Raw genomic sequence first — 15,366 nt, 5'->3', positions numbered from 1 at the left:
ATCTAAACATTCTTGTCTTGGTTTGTGATTGACTGTGCAGTTGCCTGGTAAGAGAAGTTTCATTTGAATTTATATTTCTTATCACTGCTTTTCATTGTAAGAAGTCAGGGATAACGTGTTGACAAGAAAATTTACTTTGATTTATATTTTGTTGTTTTATCTTTAATTTTCACTCTTTGCTGTTAGAAAGGGATAGGTTTAGACAGGCAAACCTTAACTATCCTAAGGGACCTAGTCAGCTATAAATTTAAACAAGACTGCAAAGAGGACAGTCCAGTGCTTATCTAAATGATCCTGTATTGGTTTGTGTTTGACTATGCAGCAGCTTGGCAACACATGTTTGTATTTGAATTTATATTTTATTTTTTACCACTGCTTTTCACTGTTTGTATGAAGGAAGGGATAGCTTTTGTAGACAAGAAGATTTACTTTGATTTATATATTTTTTTCATTGTGCCTTTAATTTTTCACTGTTTGTTCTTAGAAAGAGATGGGTTTTAGACAAGCAAACTCTATCCATCCGAAGGAGCCTAGTCAGCTATAAATTCACACAAACTGCAGAGAGGATAGTCCAGAGCTTATCTAAACAATCCTGTCTTGGTTTGTGATTTATATATATATTTATTGTTAAAAAATGGTGCAACTGCAAGTGAGAGTGAGCAGAAGCTACTGCACACATTCATGAGTGATGTAAAGGAATTACAGCTTTTGTGCGACTTTCACAACTTGTGCAGTCAAAGCAACAACTTTGCTGTACTTAATTTAATATTTAGTTCTATATTGTTTGTGATTTTTCCAACAGAAGTTGGTTTAAATTCTCTCTGAATTGTATAGTAACTGATTTTATTTTTTCTTTTAGAATTTTTGATTCATTTGCAGCTGAATATGGATTCCTTAAATGAGTACAGTATTAATGATAGTCCATGTGGAAGTAAATGACCTGAGACATTCCTCCCTTGACTATATGAAGAGAGACATAATAGAGCTTGCAGAATATGTGTCTCAGGCTGATATGAGCCTAGCATTGAGCAGCATTTTACCCTCTCCAAGGATGATGTCACAAGAATAAAAGATGATTGACTTTAATAATTGGCTTAGTTTCTGGTGTCATTCCAAGGGGGGGTGCAATATTTGTCAGCATGGAAGGAGATGATCAATAAACCACGCTGCTTTACCAGGGATGGTCTGCACCTCTCCCCTCTAGGCTTTCGAATATTAGCTAAAACATTGTCTTCCCCCATAGTGCCTTTTTTAAGCAATGCCATGCTGAAAGTACTTCCAACATAGCAAATCAAAACCAAGAAAATCTAAAGCTATTATCACTCAGTGTTAGGAGCCTAAACAAAACCTCCACTCCCTGGAAGCTGTCTTTACCTTAGAGAATGATGATGTCTGTGCAGTCTCAGAGACGTGGTTTAAAGCCACAGACAGCACACCAACACTGCAGGGTTATAATGCTTTCCACACATTTAGACCAGCTACTTCACAGGCAGGGACTAAAGTTGGAGATGTCTCTATTTACATCAAAAATAAATATACTTCAAGGCTGGTCAAACAGGATAATGCACTTGAGCTGCTCCATGTTCAAATTATCATAGGTAAAATCCAATACCACTTCCTTGCAAGCTATAAGTCCCCCTCTATGACCCAGGAAACCCATACCATGTATTTAAACTTAGAAACACTAACCATCCAACCCAATAACATATGCATGGGTGACTTTAATTACCCCACTATTAACTGGGAATCCTATATGACACCAAACGTACATGCACAGAGATTCCTGGATTTTGTAGACACACACTCCTTGGACCAGATAGTCAATACACCAACCAGAGGTGCAACCATACTGGATCTGGTCCTCATTAATATGGGAGAGTGCAGCACAGTCCATACTGTAATCCCTTCCCTGGTAAGGTCAGAGCACAAAATGGTCTCCTTTGAAGTAAATATAAAACCTGGGCCCCTAGCTAAACTGGGAATATTCAGGAACTATTATAAGGCTAACCTCCTGCTATTAAGTTAGAACCTGAAAAATTTCAAGCCCCTATAAACCCTGAGAACACTTCTGACTATATAGAACTGTTCACTGAAACCCTGTACAAGCATGTTAATACCTGAATAGAAGCAGCTGTACCCACCAGGAAGAAATACAGAACTAACTCAAAAACAAGCCACCTTGGTGAAATCACAAAACCAATCGGATGTATAACAGGAGGAAGAAAATCATGGCAAAAATTAGGATGTGCAGCACCCAGCAGGATAAAAGCAATCTCATTAAACTAAACAAACAACTCAGAGGACAAATAAAGTCTACCAAAGCCACATTTTAGGTAAGTTTGGCCTCCCAGGCCAAGGACAATCACAAAGCATTCTTTAGCTATGTCCACAACCTGAAAGGCAATACATAACTGTGTGCAGACCTCACTGTAAATGGAGCAAGCCACCTATACTGAGCCAGAAAATATAACAATGGATGATAAATTCAACTCCAACTTTACTCCTTTCTCCCCCTCAACCTTCCCTCAGGAAATACCACTAAATATAACTCCCCCTACTCTCACTAGGGAATAGGTCCTTAATGCTCTCTCTTAGACCAAGAACACTGCATCAAAATGGGCCCAGACAATATCCCAGGATTCCTTCTTAATAGCATGAAACATGATTTATCAGGGCCTCTGGAATTATTATTTAACTGTAGCCTCCAAACAGGCTTCATGCCTTATGAATGGAAAAAGGCAACCATCATCCCTCTGCACAGAGGTGGGCAATATACAGACCCTGGAGACTACAGACCCATAAGTCTCACTAGTCTTATATGTAAAGCCATGGAAGGGATTATCATGGGAAATGATCAATAATGATTTAGTAAACCTCCAGACATTGGACGCAACCCAGTTTGGTTTTGTCAAGGGCAGATCATGCCTACTTGACCTGGTGGACTTCTTTGAGAAGGTCTCCAAAGCAATGAATGAGTGCAAAATTGATCACACTGCCTACCTTGACCTGGCTAAGGCATTTCACACAATACCCCACTTGGACATTGTTGACAAACTCAAGTGGTTAAGTACATACCCATTTGTCACCCAGTGGATAGCCAACTGGCTCACAGACAGGATCCAGGAAGTTAGAATTGGGGAGTCCACTTCTACAAAGAGGCCAGTCACAACTGGAGTTCCTCAGGGATCAGTCCTTGGACCGCTCCTTTTTGGCATTTACTTCTCAGAAGTCAAGGCCAATGTCAGTGGTCTCCGGCTGACTAAATTTGCAGATGATTGCAAATTAGGAGCTGTCATTGAATCTCACACTGACACAAATGTTCTCCAGGAGGGGCTGACACAGACAAACAACTGGTGTCAGAGTCATGGACTAAAACTAAATGCCAAGAAATACATAACAGTATCCTTTGGGAAGTCATCCATCCCTGGTAACTATCATATTGACAACAGACCCCTTAGAGTTGACCCAGTAGTCAGGGACTTAGGGACACACATAGATAGTAATCTAGCCTTTGATCATCATGTGTCTACAGTGGTGAGAAAAGCATTCTATGTTGCACAACTTATAAACAAAGGTATGGCATTGAAGTCCATGGAAGTCCTTGTTCCACTGTATCCATGGAAGTCCTTGTTCCACTGTATTCAGAATTCATCAAACCTATCATTGAGTACAATGCCCCATTTGGTATGTACCTGACCATGCATATCCAACAACTGGAATGTCCATACAGGTTCCATACTAAAAGAATGCAGGGCATAAGTAATATGTCCTATGCAGGCTGCCTTATGGCCCTATCCCTGTATTCTGTCTCCTACAAGCCTTTGAGGGGAGATCTATGCCTGGCATACAGGGCATTGTCAGCCTCCACTCTGATGAACCTCCTGCATATCCACAAAACAAACCGTACCAGAATTACCCATTCTAAAGACTTAAACCTTGCCTGTGATATAAATAGGACCTGGTGGAAAGATAAGTATATATTCCAGAGACTATCCTGTCTATGGAACAAGCTCCCCAACCATGTGAAGCAAAGTTCCTCCCTAATCCAATTCAAGTGCAACTTGGACAACTGGATGGGAAACCGGAAATTCATCCCTGGTTGGGCACCTATGTCTATGTCTCTGTTGCAAACAGGTAACCTGTAAATGGTTCATTGCCCAGGTGCATGCTTACACTTATCAATGGTATCAGAACTTGTCAGAGATTTGGGATGAATGGCTAGGCTTAAAAAGGCCCTTGTGGTCATTAGCCTAGTAAACACCTATGAACCTATGAATTGCTAAAGCACAAATATCTTGTACAGTGTAATAAATGCTATGTATATTTAAAGGTAACATCTGATAACACTGATGATGTGTTCCTCATGTCAATAGTTGTATGATTTGCTTACCATTAGTAGTAATATATCTAGATTTGATGACAAAGATTCCATTTGTGCAATTGGCACGGCTTGGAGAACTGTTGTTATATATACTAATGACTGGGCTGGTGAGATAAACAATGTTAAGCAAAGGGCACAAAGAATAAATTTAGGAAAGCATATTGCTATTGTCTGCAAAGATCACTCAACCCCTAAGAAACAAGATAATGTCACTGACAACTTTGTAATTCTGGATGCATGTATTCAGCAGTCTGAGGATTCACAGCATATAGAAGGAAATAAAGAAAGGAAAGAAGAAGTTTCCAACAAATAACAAGGAATAAAAAGAAACTGATTAATGTCTGTAAAGTAAAGAGAATACCTAGTAAAAAGGACAGTGCTTTGTTACATAACACATAGATTACAGGGAATGATAACACTTTTCTATCAGAAAAACATCAGTCTACAGAAAAAGGCTTCATTTTTCCAAAAGACAAGGTAGAAAACAGAGGCAAGGGGCAGGTGAAAAGGAAGAAATCAAAACTGAATGTGGAAGGACTGAAGAACATTACTGTAAGAAAAAAGAAGAGAAAGACAGATGTTGACTAAATGGCTCAAGCTGTGGATTTACAATACCAGCTGGATGAGAATTTAATACACAATGAAAACAGTGGGATTAATAAAACTAATAGTGATGAAGATCATTCCTTTGTAAGAATTGATAGAGCAGGTATTACTGAATTAGTTGCCGAAGATTCTTCAGATCATCTAGTCAGAAAAGATATTCTTGTAATTGGAGATTCAATTATTAGAGGAACTGATACATTTTCAGAAAATATAATGAACATTGAAAAGTGTTATACTTGCCAGGAGCAAAAATAGAGGATGTGAGTCAGGCCTTAGAACTCCTTAATGTAAGGAAGTATAGATCTGTTTTATTCATGCTGGTACAAATTATCTCATCTGCAAGAACTCTCTGACTGTTAGTAGGGAACTTACAGCCCTCTTAGAATAGCTTATACAGGTGTTAGACATGTTTTACAAAAATTACATATAGAATGGAGAGTCACGTCACCATGAATGAAAATATTTTTTGGAGTAAATAGCTACATTAAAAAATGTCTCACTTTAAAAAAATGGAAATGTGTAAAGCATCTGAGCCGAATTTTGGGCACATGTGTTCAGACAGAATGGCATCCTCTTGTCAGGAACAGAATTTCTGCAGCATATATTTGCAATATTTGACAAACACAAGGCAGAATTTTTGCCAGGTCAAAAATTTAACAGTTCACAGATAGCAAGATCTGATGCATCTTTGATGATTGTTAATGCTAGCAACATTAATAAAGCTTTTTTATTAGAAAAGTTGCTATGTTTCCACAAGATTGATGTTATCTAAGCAATAACCCACGGATGGGTGTGGGTAATGCTGGATTTACCCACGGTTGGTGTGCTTTGGTCACGAGGGCGAAGCCAGCCATGGGTTATTGCTATTATACAATGACATTATTTAAGAAAAAAAATACTTTTCTTAAATAATGTCATTCTATAATGCCTCCGTGCTATCCTTCTGCAGGTATCCTGGGGCATTTCTGATGTACTGCACATGCGTAAGGGTCATGTTCCCACACTTACACAGTATATCAGTGCTGTGCAGAGATAGCAATGGAGAAAGGAAGATCTCCATTGCTTTTTTAAAGCTATCTCACTATGTTAAATGAGTTTAACATAGCGAAATATCTTTTAAAAAAGCAATGGAGAAAGGAAGATCTCTGTTGCTTTTTTTAAGATATCTCGCTATGTTAAACATATAACATAGCGAGATTAAAGCAATGGAGATCTTCCTTTCTCCATTGCTACCTGTGCACACACACACACACACACACACACACACACACACACACACACGCACACAAAGAAAAAAATCAGGAGATATACTAATGGAAAAAGTCTGGGTGACCGGACCTTTTTCCGTAAGTATATGTCGGATTTACAACAGGCACCCTGGTAGGGCTGGCCAATCAGTGTGCTCATTTTTGAATGTTTATGGCCAGTCATTGTATAATATTGTTTATGAAACATGGTTAAAGAACAATGAATGGAAGCCAGTTCTATCAGGGTATAAATGTTTTTACTGTAACAGACATTCTAATAAAAAAATCAGGTGGAGGTGTTATAAGTATTAAAGATAGTTATGAGACCTGTGATTATTACATGTTCAGTGATAACACCAATATTACAGATTGTGTAACTGTGACAGTAAAGACAACCTTGGAATATATAACAATTGTTGGAGTGTACAGACCACCAAAGTCAAGTGCAGATGACCTAGAGGAATTCATACATTTTTACATGAAACACAAGAGGGAAGAATAATATTAGCTGGGGACTTAAATTTTCTAGAAACAGACTGGAATAATATTGATTAAACAATGTTTGTAAGAAAATTATTCACAACATATGTTCAGGAACAACTATTGGATCAAAATGTAAAAAAAAAAAAACTACCAGGGAATGGAACATACTAGATGTTGTTTATGTTCCTAAAGAAATTATTGTTACTTCATATTCATAGGTTCATGTCAAGTTTTACTGCTATTCATGTGCAGTGATCATTGGGTTATAAAGGTTAATTTCTTGCTAGATAATAACAGTCACTATGTAAAACTAATTAGAGTGATGCACTCTGTGGAAACATTGCAGAAGAAATGTGGAAAGTTTTGGAAGAGAAATTGCTTAAATGCAAAAAAATCAAAAAAATGTACATCAGGATCTAGGCACACAATGTCTGGAGGATATATTTCCATAAGAACAAGATACTCAGTTAAGGTAAGAGACAAAAAAGATAAGAAATGGAAACAAGGTCAAAGTACAACTTGAAATAAACAAGCTGGACAAACAAATTAAGCATAGTATGAGACAAAATCTAGAACAATTTTAAGAAAATTTATTATAAAGATAGTAGGCATAATAGGAAACTATTTATAGATACATAAGATATGGAAGGAGTAAAGACATACAAAATATGCAAATTGATAAACTGTGTGGAGATTCTAAAATTTATTCTCAGACACAACAGATTATAGATATACATTTTCAGATTTACAGATTATAGACATATATTTACAAAATCTTATGCAAAACAATTTGGCTCCACAAAGGGGGTGATAAGTTGTTCTAGTGGCAACCGGGTAACCTCAGATACTGAAATCAAATTTGATTATATTGAAAATGAACTATGCAAACTGGTTCTAAAGAAAGTACAGGGAGGAGATGCAATTAATAATAATGACCCGAGAATACTTCAGCAAGAACTTACAATAACATTATAGCTATTATTTAATAGGCCGTATAAATATGGGGAAATTCCTCAAGATTGAAGACACATACTTATTAAACCTGTCTTTAAGGGAAAGGGAAGAAGGACAGACACAGATTCATAACGATCCTTAAGTCTACTTTCATGTTATGGAAAATAATGGAGAGGGTAATATTGGATAAGTTATTGTCAGAACTGGAAAGACTGGGACTTGAAGCCATATAGCAGCATACATAAGTTGAAAATAGATCTATTACCACCTGTAACATGATGTTCTATAACAATATAATAACAGCTATGAATGAAAAATTATGCTGTGATGTAAATTATATAAATTTAACTTCAGTGCCTGACAGGTTCATACACAAAACACTACTCAACAAATTTGAACAACTAGGTATTGATGCACTCTTGATAAGATGCATAGCTGTATGGCTTACAAATAGGACATGGCAAATATCATACAGCAACTGGACAGAGGAAATCCTTGGTTACAGTCAGGGTGTCTCACAGGGATCTGTCCTAGGCCCATACTTGTTTAGATTATATCTTTCAGATCTTTTCCATCTAAGGTGTTCTACGTATGTAGATGATTTGAAATTGGATGAACTGATTACATGTGTTACAGATAGGGCGTCTGCAAAATAACTTGACTAAATTGACCATTTGGGCGCAGGAGAAAAATGTGCTGATAAATGCATCAAAAACAAAGCATATGAGATTTGGGAGACAGATTGAAAGGTGAATATTCAATACAGCACACAGTGAATGAAACTGTAGATTCATTTGAAGACCTGGGTATATGGGTAGATACAGCTTTTGAGTTTTTCTAATCAAATCAACCAGTTGGCTAATGACAGATACAGAGAAGGATTTTTAAAGTCTAGGACATCAGAAATGATGAAGCCGGTGAATTCAAAGATGGCTGCCATTCTATAAGCACTGCAGTACTTCAGCTCTTCAAATACCTGAGAAAAAAATCAACCCTGTGGAGTTATACTTAGAGTTAAGATACTAATTGACAGCAATTACTAATCTACCAGAAGTCACTTTTGTTTCTGAGGAAAGAAAATTGGAAAAAATATTTGCTAGTAGCAGGATTGGATCTGATTGTCAGGTTGACTCTGAACAGAGCACTGAACAAAGGACTGACTTATCTCACTGCTGTAACTTTTCCTTGGGAAATAAATCTACTTACAGAGTTTCGAAATGTCTAAAGAGGACAAAAATATGGAAACTACAACTACCAAAACTAAGCTGTCAGTTTTGCAATCGCCAGAGAAAGAATCTTTCCATAAGAGACAGAAACCATTTAAACAACAAGAGACTGCAAAAACAGGAATAGCATCAACGTCTGATCAACAGGTCACAATGGAGGAAATAAAATCAGCATTGCTACCCATACAGGATGCTTTAAATGAGCTGACAGCTCAAATGCTTACATTTAGTGACACATGTAACCGGATTCTCGAAAGAATGGAGAAAGCAGAAACTAGAATAGCTGCAAATGAAGACAACATAATAATGCTTACTAAAAGAACAGAGACGCATGGGGCAGACATTCAATCGATGCAAAGCAAAATTCTGGACTTGGAAGCAAGATCTAGACGCAACAATATAATAATCAGAGGGATTCCTGAATCCATTCAATATAATGATCTGTTTACTTCTATCACACAAATAGTCGAAATTCTGCTCAAGGACTCTGAGGAGGTTAAACAGATGGTCATAGAAAGGGCTCATAGAGCATACAGAGAATCTCAAGCTTCAAATATACCCAGACCTGTTTATGTTAAAATATTGAACTATCAAGACGTAAGCAAAATACTGTTAACTATAAAAAAAATCTGGTGGATTTATAATGTGGCAAAACAATAAAATCTCTATATCACAGGATTTATCAACACAAATAAGGCAATCTAGACAAATGCTGGCTCCATATTGTAAGTTTCTGATTGACAAAAATATCAGATTTCAAATGAAATATCCCAATAACCTAATTTTTACTGTGGATGGCATTAAATACTCTGTAAGCACAAAAAAAGCAAGACCTACTTTTTGAAGCTTTTTAAGGCTCTGCCATCTTCAGAAATGTAAACAGTCCATCTGGCTTTCTGCAACATCAGAGAGAATGGGATTCTCTATTTACGACGATCCGAGGCTTCAAAATCCTTTGTCTGCTTTGTTTCTTGTTCCAGGCCTGATGATTCATCTTCTTATCTTCTTATTTCGTAATTCCAGCTGCAACACGAAGTTCCCACGAAGTTTTATGGCTGTACTGAGCGTTTGTAATCCACGAGGCAACAGGAAATGTATTGGAGGAAACAGAGGGACCGTTTTTACTGTGGCGCAACCAGGAGGTCCGTTCGCGAATTCGGTCCCCCGTCGCGAGCGCGAAGGAAAGGACTTAGACTGTTTTTACAGTTTTACTACCTGGGAAGTAAGAAGATCTCCTGGAAACGTTAAACGATGCCTTTTGGACTTAGTTTGAAGAAAAAACGACTGTAAGATGTTGGTTGAAGTTAGAGTGTTGCAGGTAAATGCTGTGGAAATGTGTTGAGCATTAGAGAAGGAGACTGTAATGTATAATGGCAGAAAAAGGTACTGTGGCTTCTTATTTTTTTTATTTTCTTTTTTTCTCTTTTTTTTTTTTTCTTTTTCTGTCTCAATGAGTAGATTAACAGGTAAAAATATTGTGCAGTTAATAAACAAAGATTATATAGGTAGTTGCTTTTAAATGTGTAATACAAAGCATTTTCCTTTTTTGTTCTCCTTTCTGCTGTGCTCTTTTTATGCTCTTTTTTTTTAACCCTTTTGTTCCTCTCTTTGATATAAATGCTCATCACAAGTGAAAGTGACATTTTTGTTTTACTGTGAACTGCATTGATTTTTTATTATTATTAATATGTTAGTATGTTAGTTAGCATGGGAGGAATAATGTAGATTAAAATAATTAGTTCATTTAATTCAGTAAATGCAGGGTGTTGAGAAATGTTAAATAATTATGTCCTATCTATGTTAACTAATATTTAATTCTGTTTAGATCAACAAAACAAAATGTTACATGTTATTGCTGCTTATAAGGTTAGAGTGAATTGAAGTACATTAGAATTTTATGGTGCAATTAGTTCATTTGAATATCCAAAATATGATCAGAGCTGTAGTTACTTATAGTAGTGTTTAGTAAGGAATGTCAGAATTAGGCTTTGTAGACGTAGTAGTAGTTGTAGTAGGTTTTTTGCATGGCGTTTTATTGTTAAATAATAGAATTAGTAGGTTAGTTACTCAGATGGTTTCCAGTAATGTGAAAAACCTATGTTCATCCTGGTCCGAAGGAATAGTGGGTAGGCACTGGGTAGGGATGGGATGGCAGTTTTGCTTCCAAATATTTGTTGACAAGCCAACTTGTGTTACTCTAAGGTTGCTTAAAAAGAGTAGACATCGATGTACATTTCTAAGGATTTTTAAATGTGGATAATAGAATCTTGGAATGTCAAAGGACTCCAGAACATGAAAAAAAGAAAGCTGTTCTTTCACTTGTTCCTTAAATCATCAGCAGGCTGTATTTTATTACAAGAAACACATATGACTAATGACCAGTGGGTGTCAGTGAAAGATAAGAAATGGGTTAGGAAGATTGTGACGGCGGAAGGAACTACGAACAGTGCAGGAGTGGCAATTATAATTAAGAATCACTTTCAGGGAGATATTTTGGATATGAAAATGGATCAGGAGGGTAGATGGTGTTTGGTACTTCTCACATCCAAATGGTATGATAAACCTATAGTACTAGTTTGTATATATGCCCCCAATGTTAACCAACATCATTTCATAACTTCAATTTATTCCATTTTACAGTCATATAATAATTGCTATATAGTGATGGGTGGTGACTGGAACTCTTACCAAGATCTGAAATTAGACAAGTTGGGTGCTTCTAAAGCGTTCAATAAACAGGCAATGGTAGCATTGAATGAATTGAAAACTGATTTCAAACTGTTTGACCCTTTCAAACACACACACTCACAAGGGAAAGCAGAAAATTTTATGTTTTACTCAACCTGTCATAAAATGTGGTCGAGAATTGATTTTTTTTCTAATTTCAGAGGTATTGATTTCAGCCGACCCTAGTGTTTCTAATCAAGCCAGACAACTCTCAGACCATTCAAATATAACCTTAACCTTAACCAGTAATAATATGAATACTAAGAGGCTCCGAGGGTATAATTGGTCCTTGAATCCATACTTATTAACCAAGGAGGATATATTAATGGAAGTTAAGGAGATTCTTAAACAATTACTATACAATATTTCCCAAAATAGACACCCGATAGATATAGAATGGGCTACAATTAAAACGCAGTTAAGAGGATTATTTATTCAAAAAGCTACTTATAAAAAATTGCAAAATAAGTCTCAATTAGATTTAGAAACTAAAATTCAAGTATTGGATCAAGATCTGATGAGGAACTATAATGAACAGACAGAAACTGAGTTATTTAGGTGTCAGAAAGAACTGTTTCTACTTCATAATAGAAAACTGTCACTTTATGAACAAAGAAATTTAGTAAAATATGCAAATCATATTCAAACCCCTTCGAAAGCTTTAGCTCGTATTATCAACCAGACGAAATCAACACGGTTAATTTCTGAAATACACTATATAACAATACTACATATACTGATAAGGCAGATATCATGAAGACCTTTGAAAAAATTTTTAATCAGATTTACGGAGAGCAGCAGACACTCTTGCAAGATAAAGAAAGAAAAGATTTTCTACAGAAAATCACTTTCCCTAATATTGATAAGGATTTCCATAGAAATTTAATTAAACCGGATGAAGTCGAGGAGGTGTTAGAGACAATCAAGAAATTAAAGCCTCATAAAGCCCCAGGGCCAGATGGTTTGACATCAGAATTTTACAAATCCTTTAGTGAGATTTTGAGCAATGTATTGGCACAGATTTTTAATTATATTATGCGGAATGGAATTAATGATCCTCATTTTAATGCTTCAAGGACAGTTCTCATATTGAAGGAGAAAGGTGATCCCGAAAATCCTGATAATTACAGGCCCATATCTCTTTTGAATATCGACATGAAAATCATGACATCTATTCTGGCGAGTAGACTGAAAAAGGTAATAAACTCAATTATATCAGAGGAACAGGCGGGGTTTATGGATGGGAGACAGACCACGGGCAATACCTTAACGCTTCATACCTTAATCTCTTATGCGAAACACAAAAACCTGAATTTGTATGCCCTAATAATTGATGCTCAGAAGGCATTTGATAGGGTTAATTTGGTTTATTTATTTGACATATTACCATATTTTAATATACCCCAGGAATTTGTTTCAACGTTAAGAATACTATACAATAATGCATATACAAATTTATTTATAAATCACGAATGCTCGAATAGGATACAAATCAAAAATGGTACCCGTCAGGGCTGCCCATTATCTCCCATCTTATTTAATCTGCACTTGGAGGCCTTATTTTTACACCTTAAGCAAAATGTATTCTATAATTCTCCAGTTCTGTATGGGATAAAGGTTGGGTTGGCTGCCTTCGCAGATGATTTAAACATATATTGTACCACACCTGTTTCCGATACTGAAAAAATATTTGCTGCAATAAGAATCTTTGAGAGAATTTCCAACTACAAGCTAAACTTTAAAAAATCTAAAATATTTCCGTTAAAGACACCCACACCTTTTTCAATGCTACCATTGATAGGACAAGTAACGACGGAAGAAAGGATAAAATATCTGGGGATTGCATTCTCCACTGAAAATAGGGATTTTTTTATAAACAATGTAAAATCAACTGCAGATCAAATAACATTGGATCTGAGAGATGGAATAAGTTGAAGTTACCACTGATGGCAAGAGCAGCAATTATAAGAATGAATGTTCTTCCCAGAATGTTATATATTTTAGAGCTGCACAACTCAGAATTACGAAAACATTTTTTAAACGGTTTCATATAGGATTGGGGAGATTTCTGTGGGAACCCAGGAAGACGAGAATATCATATGAAAAATTGATGGTTCCAAAAAATAAGGGGGGGCTGGAGTTACCGGATTTTGAAATGTACTATTTAGTGATTCAGGCCAATAGGATCTTAAAGACGTCATACTTTGATAGTAGTAGTAGAAAATGGACACCCAAATGGGTGCTCCTAATGTATAAGTATATAAGTGAAGTGGGGGTCAATGTTAAAGCTTTACCCTTTCTAAATGATCGAACAATGAGTAAATATAAGTTAATGGAACACATAAAGAGCTATGTAATGGCAATTCAAACTCTTTTTGCTTCCTTAAACTTATTAAAATATATGATGGTATTCCAACCGTTTCATGGGAACCCTAACTTAACAATTGGTAGTCAACTGATAGATTTAAAGAAATTCCCCTTAATTAAGGAATTAACTGTACTTGATTTATATCCTTTTCTAGGGGTAGTAGTATATGATATTCTAAAAGAAATGGAACTTCCTATTTCCTATTTAATCATAGTAAGACAGTTGAAGGACTTAGCAATAAACTATTTTAATAACTTTGAAATGAAAGAGGAGGACTTAATCACTTCTCGTAATCTGTGGGAAGCCCTGTTGCAGGATAGAAAATATATAACCGCAGCATATAAATTGATAAAAGAGAGGAAGTACAACAAACACATTCTTTTATCGAGTTACTGGAGGGAGAAATTGATATTGTCAGATGACAATAAGATATTGGAGGCATTCAGTACAACATTAAAGTCTGTATCCTTGCAAAAATTGATTTTTACACAGTTGATGATTTTCAACAACGCATATTAAACTCGTCTCACTCTTCACAAAGTTGATCCGAAGAATTCACGTAAATGCCCACATTGCTTAGATCAAACAGCGGATTTGCTTCACATGTTCTGGAGTTGCAAGTGTATTTATAAATTGTGGAATTCACTCAAGTTACAGTTACAAAAAATGGGCTACCAAAACTCAACACTCTCTTGGGAGTTTATGATTCTTCATATTCCCCCGGAGAATCTAGGAAAATCAAAAAGGATCATAATTATGAATATTTGTTTATTAATGAAATTATATATAGCCAAAAATTGGTTGAACCCAGACCAGACATCATGGGGAAATTTCAGATTGATGGCTATACAACATATCTTAGTGCATAAACTCTTAATAAGCGACCATAAGAAAAATATCAACAATATAAAAATATGGGAGCAAATTTTCAATATTGTGTTGGCGTAGAGGTGTCTATCCACTTTTTCTCGGGGCTTAGAGTACAATGTAAAATCAATCTTAGATTAGATATAAGAGGTAGAGACAATACAGTTCGTTGGCTTGATTTGTTATTGTGGGTTTTCTTTTTTTTTTTCTTTCTCTCTTTTTTTCTCTTTTTTTGATTATTAGTACTGTACTTATGACCAATATATGAGATTGACATATAATGTGAAGTTAACCTATGGAAGCATTTTGTAAATATTGTACATAGTGTGTGAATTTGTAATATGGTTGTGAAAAACAATAAAAAATGTTTATTGAAAAAAAAGAAATGATGAAGCCATTGTTTGTTAGTTACATTAGACCCAAACTTGAGTATGGAATAACAATATGGAAACCTTCTAAGAAAACAAGCATGAGTAAACTGGAAAGAGTACAGCAGAAATATACCAA

This window comes from Protopterus annectens, chromosome 5.part0, assembly GCF_019279795.1.
Source record: "Protopterus annectens isolate FY-2018-M chromosome 5.part0, PAN1.0, whole genome shotgun sequence".
In the NCBI taxonomy this organism is placed as follows: domain Eukaryota; kingdom Metazoa; phylum Chordata; order Ceratodontiformes; family Protopteridae; genus Protopterus; species Protopterus annectens.
Note: the sequence above shows the minus strand (reverse complement) of the source record.